At 44.3% G+C, this 7,704-nt stretch overlaps 1 protein-coding gene across 2 annotated transcripts in view; it reads left to right on the top strand.

Annotated features, from left to right (window-relative positions):
- The first annotated feature begins 2,573 nt into the window (after window positions 1–2,573).
- The window catches only part of THSD4 (thrombospondin type 1 domain containing 4), a 260,490-nt gene continuing 255,359 nt past the window's right edge, over window positions 2,574–7,704 (top strand). Inside the window, exon 1 of one of the 2 annotated variants that reach the window (XM_048317821.1) lies at window positions 2,574–2,755. The gene's annotated coding sequence lies outside the window, so the exon portion shown is untranslated. Of the gene's footprint in view, window positions 2,756–2,915; window positions 6,570–7,704 lie in introns of those variants that run through there. The other variant, XM_048317822.1, reaches the window with a different exon arrangement.

Raw genomic sequence — 7,704 nt, 5'->3', positions numbered from 1 at the left:
TCTTTCAAGCATTTATGCTTTGCTCTCTATTTAAAAGAATGATGCCATTTCACATTCCTCTTGATCTCTCAGAAAAAAGCAGCCAATAGCCTGAATATATTGGGTGTTTTTTGTCAGATAGCCGCGTTATTAAGTGAAACCATGAAAGACCTCAGATAACATTGCAGTACAATGAGGGGACTTGTAACTCTGCAGTTGTTCAGAACAAATTGTGTGTCAGCTGCTCTGCTGCACAGATAAGGGGTGGGAAGGATTGCTCCTCGCCTCCTCAGCAGCAGGACAACTTCCTCCTGCACTGCTGAGAAAACACGATGCATGCTGCTCTGAGTAGTTCAGCAGCAGAAAGGGGAGGAGGAGACGCAGGGATGACAGACAGGACCCTGCATTAGCTCTTAGGAGGGACCAATCACTCCAGAACTCAAATAGCAAGCAAGAGAGAGGTTAGGGAAATTAGAGTAAAGGCAGCAAAAGGGACAGGTAGGGAAAACAGTGACAAGTGTATGTTTCTTGGCTTTTCAAAGAGACCTCGTGGTCTCTGCTTTAATGTACTCTTCTGATGCTGTCCTCCAGAGTGGAGGCTAATGCTGTTCAGCTGCCCTTAATTTAGAACAAGTCTTCCTCCTTCAAGGGCTGATAAAATTTGGTAGCTAATTTTCAGACTGGCACAGGTTAAGTAATCTTTCTTTGATATCAGGAGTTAGGAACTGTCTCAAGCAGAGCATTCCCACCAGTTAAACGAAATACAGTAATTAATTAATAATACCTTAGCACTTAGGTCTTTGCTCTTGAAAAGAACTCCTGTCTCTAGTCCATCTGGCTGCAGTTGTGTCTCTCCCTGAAGCAAACAGTAGTCATGCAATTGGCAGAGTAGGTGAAGTAGAACGTGTACTCTGCAGCAGAGATTAGAACTAAAATACTGTAACATGCCAGAGCTAGTCTTGCTCACATGCTACCTACTTATTTAGGTACTTCATTAGATCATGGTCAGAGCAGCACAGCATTTGCTTCCTGAGAGATTGTCTACCACTGCCAAACAGGCTTCAGTCTAGGTTCTGAAGCACAGGTGAAGTTCTACCTGATACCAAACCACCTCATAACTCAGGAGAGACTGGCAGAATTCTTTCTAGATTAAATCTTTGGTTTCCAAACCTGTTTTCTTCCTACGAATGAGACCTCTTGGAGGTAGCATAGCTACCCTTAGTGCAGCTTCTCTTAAAATGCAGCTTTTCTTTGCATGTGAGAAATCTTTAACATACAGCTGTGTACAGCTGTCTTTTTGCAACCAAGATCTGCCATGGTGCCTATAAGGCATCTGAAACTGCTTGGGAGTACTGTGCTGTGGCAATTGCCTGGTGAACACACAGGAAAAAGTAAGTTTTCTGCAGCAGATCTTTTGCTTAGAGCCTATATCTGTACATGAAATTGGGAATGGAGAAGGGTTTTTTGTGCAATGAATAGCACAGTCAACACATCATCTTTTACTGTTTTGTCTGGGTTCAAGTGTAATGGAGTCCAAAATGTTGGCAAAAAAACCAACCTGTTTTGCTGTGCTTTAAAATAAATATGTTCACCTGGTTGGGCCAGTTCCAGAACAATAATAATAATAATGTGGGTTTTTTAAAGCATAAAACTAAATGTTGCAATGAACTGCTGGCAGTGACTATCTGGTTCTAAGGTTTAGAGCTCATGCTGGACACTTTATTGCTCTTTACAGTGAAAATGCCCTTAGGGATCTTAGGTCCAGTACACTTAATATAAAGCAGGTACAGAGACACAATTCCAGGCTTTTTCCTCAGACACTAACTCAAAAGTTACCAAGAGAAGATCCTCCTCATAGTTGCTTATTGGTGGTGTGCTTTTCACAGTGCGAGTGTATCACTGTTACTGGCTCGGTTTCAAAGCTCACACTTTTAAGCAAACACTGTCAGGACCGTATATTGTTTTCTAGTTGTCAGTATTGTTTCTGGAAGCAGACGGTCTTCCATCCAGCCAGTGAGTAGGGAGACGACAGTTGTCTCTCGCGTCTTCTTGTAGTGTCTGAGGGCAGCAGAATGGGATGCCTTAGTGTCCTCGTCTCAAAGAGAGAAGGTCTGGAAGAACTGAAACCTGCTGGAGTACAGTGTACTCAATACCCTGCTCTGGCCGCGCAGAACGGCTGCGTTGGCAGAGCCCCGGCAGCGGCACCTGCCCGGCCGCTCCTGCAGAGGAGGGTGCGCGGTCAGCCCGGGGCAGCGCTCCGCTCCCTGACAGCCTCTGAGCGCCGCTCCCACCGCGCGGGGCTGGACGCGGGTGGGCACCTGCGCTCCCGTTCAGCGGGGGATCCGCAGGGCAGCCCCGCCGGCGGGTCCCTCGCACCCCCGCCATACGCCGCCTTCCCCCCGCGCACCGGCACTCGAAGGCGCGGTGCCCCTGCGCCTCCGCCTCGCAGGCTTCCCCGCTGGACATCGCCGCTGGAGCGCCGGCCCGCCAGGGGAAGGAGGGAGGGAGGGAGGGAGTGGGCGCGGGCTGCGCTGTGCGGCCGGCAGGTGGCAGCAGCCGGCGCGCAGCTCCTGCACCGACGGCGGGCGGGAGCGAGGGGAGAGGCTGTGGCTGAGCCCTGGAGCCGCCGGGAACCTGCTCGGGTCCTGCGGGGCTCCGGCATTCCCGGCCGAGGGCGCGCTGCCTCCCATGCGCCGGGGGCCGCGAGGCTCTCAGTCCTCTCGCCCCCGAGAGCGCCTCGTCGCGGGGCGCCCGGACGGGACGCCGGCGCGGAGCGGTGAGGCAAGGCCGGGGAGGGTGGGCGCGCCAGGTGGGCGGTGGGCGCCGTGCCGGGGACGCGGGGCGCGGGCAGTGCCCGGCACGGTGGCGCTCGGCCGTGGCGAAGCCCGAGGCCGCGCTGAGGGGCTGCTCCGCGCCGGGCTGAGGGGCTGCTCTCGCTCTGCCCCGGCTGCGGGAGCGCGGTTCGGCTCTGCTCCCCTCCGCGGGATTCCTGCGCCGCGTGTTTTGGCTGTGTAAGTAGCCATTTCAAAGCTGCTCTCCTCGCACGCTCGGTTTCCAGGAGCTGCATCCAGAGGCAGTGTAAGGAGCTGCTTAGTTTTGCCTCGGTGTCCCACCAGAAGCTGTAGCTGCACGTAGTCTGAGCCGAATCCAGCAGTTTGTACGGGAGACGGAAAGACGTGGATAACTCGCCTCACCAAGAATGCGTGTTGCAATTGTTCCTGCTTTGGGCCAGATCCTTTGGTCTAACTAAGCACAGTGTGCAAAGCATGAACCGTGTTTGGCGTTCGGTGTTTCTCTTCACGCTTTCCTGACTCTGGCTTTGTTACCATCTCTCTAATTCTACCAACACTGGAGCTGTTTGTGCTTAGTTGTCAGGCTACAGGGTATGTGCTGTAGCAGAGGGTAATTTTGAAATACCTTTTCTTCTCCAGCTGTGGCTTTACATTTTTGCAACTATTGGTGTGTCCACACCTGTGTGTTTTATAGCCCTTGACACACTTGACATTAATTAATCCAAATTATTTTTTTCCAGATGCTAGATACATGAACAGTTTAGAGAGGCTGACAGCAGTGAGTTAGTTCTACAGGTTACTATGTTGTGTGCAAAAACTACTTCTTTTTGCTTTTTGTAAATTTTCTGTCTGATACTGTATAGACCTTATAAAATGAATTATGCTTGGTCTCTGCACACTATCTCTGTGCTATTTCAGAGCTGTGTTCTTTCATTATCTGTCTACCTCAGCTATTCTTTATTTCAAGTTAAAGAATTCTTAGCTTTTTTGTCATCTTTCTTCTGTATCTCTTGCCAGTGTAATTTCTCTTTTCTGTATCTTTTTTTTTTCAATTTTTTTCTTTCTTTTTGATCAAGGGATCACCAAACTGAGCTTTTTTGCAATATTTCAGTACAACATAAGGGCATCATGATGCCTGCTAGCAGAGATGACAGATAAGTTGGTGCATCAATATCGTGAATAGCCATCAAAAATAATAGAAATATTTGTAACTCCATGTGTCACCTGTTGATGAATCAGTGTGATTTATTTTTTAAATCAGAAACCATTATCTAAGGCACTAGTGGTTAGTAGCTCAATACAAGGGTATAAGGTTATGGATTAAATAGTTGCCTGATGGGCTCTTAATATTCTGTCAGTCTGCTGTGCATGTTTTTCCTGTCTTCTGTGGCAAGAGCAGGAACTGAAAATAGCCCAAATCTGTCTGACTTTATTGCTTTTTGTGGAACTGGCAATGCACTCTTAGAAAATTGATCTACTGAGCTGTAGCTTGCCAACTCAGACCTCTTTCTGGTGCAAACTTAGTAGTAATCTACTTGTTGATGTGATTTTCACCTATTCAGTATCATCAGGGGTTTAAAATGAAACTGGATACTGCTGAAATTCATTAGACACCTGTAATTCTTGATGCTTTCTTTTCCATCACCAGGGAACTCCATTTCCAGGGAATCTAGAGGGAGAATGGAATTAAGTAGACTAGGAGGAGAGACTGCAGCACTTTTCTTGTTGAAAGGCAAAGTGAGCATTTTTAGCCAAGTTAGAAATATGAGGCCAGCTGCTGTGGATTGTCATAGGGAGTTCTTCAAAGTGAGTATAGGTAGGAAAAATGAATTATTTATCATAATTGTGCCCTGACCATAACTTTTCAAGTTTTATTTAGGAGCAGGGCTAATCCCAGGTCTTGCTGATGATGACTTTAACCTGAAACAGCTCCATTGTAATTGAAGGAGCAACTTTTGATTCCTGACTAACTCTCAGAAACACTTGAAACTGTTGTATAGTGCAGGATTTCTGTCTTTCTGCATTTCATACAGCAGGTTCCTTCAGAGCTCCAGCAGATTTAATTGTAGAAAATTAATTAGGTTTCTCCCAGGTAGTGATGAGTTTTATGATCTCAGTACAAAATCTTTGGTTTTGCTGTAGAACAAACGGAGTAACTGTGCTAGGCAGATGTGCATTAAATGAAGGCTGAAAATAAAACAAAAAAGCAGTATCATCTTGAAGACTCGTATTAGCCTCAGTGTCTGATCCTGTGCAGACAGTGGCACCAGAGAAGCTGGGTTTCCACACTGCAGTCTCAGTTCTCTGTGATGTGACATCAGATGTGTGATATTCAGACTGTTCACAGTGGCAGCTGTAGTATAAACAGAGGTGAAGTGCTGGTCAGACACTTAGTGGTACTTGGGATTTTCTTTTTTACTTTGAAAATCAGGTTTATCATGTACAGTGAAGTGCAGTCATTGCAGACATTTCTGTGGGCTTTAAACTCTGTATGAGAGAAGTAAGGTTTGATGGCACTTTTTAAAGCACTTAAAACCCCCAAGGAACTCCAAAGCCAACCATGCACAAGCGATTTTAGCTGTATCTCCTGTAGTGTTATGTTATCATAACAGGCTTCAGGTTTGGAAGGTTGTTATTTTTTGCAAGTAGGAAAAAAAGTAAAAGAAAACTTACTGTGTCAAACCAGCTTCTTAAAGAGTTTGGACCTTGATAGTAGCCCTTTTGCCACAGAGTTGATAGGGAAAGCATTTTGTAGCTTTTAATTGTGAAATGCTTCCAGTGGTAACAGTGCTGGTTGAAGAACAGATTCTATGACAAGTCTTGTTCCCTTGAGTAGGCACATAGACAGTTTAGTTATTAGTTCTTTTGTTTTCAGACAGAAGCTCTACCTGATCTAAATGCAGTTTGGACCATGACTTGGGTAATTGTAAAGCTAATTAAGTTATGAATATATGTGGTTCGATATGTGACCGACGAACATGGTTGCATTGTTAATATATAGGAGGTTAAGTTGCTGTGTTTTGCATTGAAATAGCTTTGGTTTTGTTCAGGATAGCTAGTACTTTACACTAGATAATTCTGATCATTTATATTAGATTTTTAGGAAGAATGCATGGTTTAGTACTTTATTTAGAAGATTAATTAGAGGGATGCTAAGCAGATATAAGATTGATAAAAGATTGATTAACAGAATGATCTGATGGACACTGATTTTGCCTCATATCTTACTTTGTATAAAGGGAGCAGAGCTGAAACCATGTGCTTTAGTGTTGCCTGATTATTTTTTTTCTTTATTTGAGTTTTTGTTCTTTGTGTTAGTGACAATAACAGATTCAAAATCTGTAATTTAAACCAACTCAGTTTTCTCCTCCTGGAATGTTCTGTCCCACCCATTTTTCTCTTGGGGACTTGAGTCTCATGTCACACATCAAATTTTGTAACCCCTGCAGGGTTATGGCATTCCCAGAGATGGGTCAGTGTTCATAATTTTGGTTGCTGTTAAACAGCACTTGTCAACACCGTGTACAGACATCTGTTACATATTTTTTAAATGGTGGTACCAAGTGTTAAATGTGGGGCTTCTCCACAGGAACTGTTCTTGCACTAGGAATGCAGATGGGATCACAGTCCTATCCTTGTGATGGCAAGTAGCCTTGTGGGCTGCTGAGGTGATGGACATGTGAGTTCCTGGAACGTGGGCTTCTGGTTTCAACGCTCCCATTGGCTGCTCTGTGCTGCTCACCGAGTCCATTGAAGTCTGGCTTTATCTCTGAACTTGTTCCTTTATCTCTGAACTAGGTATGATAATTACAGGATGTTGGTAAACTGTTAAATTTCCTGAAGATAGTCTGCATGCAAAGATGCTAAAAAAAAAAAAGTCATTTGAATGAAAATATTTATTGTACATGAGTGAACCTAAATTGTGTTCTATGTGTCTCATAGGTTTATTACTGTACTTCTGCAAATCACAGCCTAAGGCCTTGCTTGTTGGCTATTTATCAGTCCTGTGCTGCTGCTACTTGGCATCCCACTTCAGTATTTGTTTTGGTCCTGGTTTTCGAATTTCCCTTCACAGGAAAATTCCAGGCTCCTTATATGGAAAAATTTATTTAAAAATATTTACTTTTTTTCCATAAGTTCTGTAGATTTTTTTCTCAGTAAGTGCAAGAGCCACTATCTCTTTTATTTAAAGCTCTGGTCTAAGGGCCAGTAAAGTAATGGAAAAGGTTATCAGTAACTTCAGTGTCTTTCAGATCAGGCCACTCCCACATGATGTGCTCTTGTCATTGGAAAACAAGACCACTGGTTTCAACCATGAGTTTCCAGTGTTTTCTTTGACAGTATGAGAATAACTTGTTCTTTAACTCAACAAGTTATACTTGTTGTATAGTTGGTCAGGAACTGGAGCCTTTGGAAGACTGTCTGGGTACCAAAAAAAAATTTACAGGACTTGGTAGATAAAATTCATCCCTTTGCAGAGGAGCTGCTTGTTTATAACTGTGATCCTTTGTTCCCCTTCCTATAAGACTGCTATAAATTCATGAGTTATATATAGCCATATGTGATTAAGTGTAGAGAGAAATACAGAAAACTTCCCTGTTTTGAATGTAATTTTTAAATTTAACTTTGCTTATTTGTGCTTTTTTCCTAAACCCAAGCTTCTTAAAATACTAACATTAATAAAAGAATAGTCCTTTTTTTTAAATTCAAGAGATAACTGCTGTGACAACAGAAGTTCCAACTTCTGAACTTTCAACTTCTGAACTTTATCTTTGACTGGGTTGTATTGACCTCTTCTTGCATCAAAATGAAGTTTAGCAGAGAAACCTGGTAGTGAGCAGGCTCTCCTAGTTTGTCGATGAACAAGCAGGGCTGATGTGACACCTTGGACCAGGCTTGCCCAAGAGGTGGGGCAAGGTCTGTCCTTTGGGAC

This window comes from Corvus hawaiiensis, chromosome 13, assembly GCF_020740725.1.
Source record: "Corvus hawaiiensis isolate bCorHaw1 chromosome 13, bCorHaw1.pri.cur, whole genome shotgun sequence".
Classification (NCBI taxonomy): domain Eukaryota; kingdom Metazoa; phylum Chordata; class Aves; order Passeriformes; family Corvidae; genus Corvus; species Corvus hawaiiensis.
This window is presented reverse-complemented; position numbering and strand designations above follow the sequence as displayed.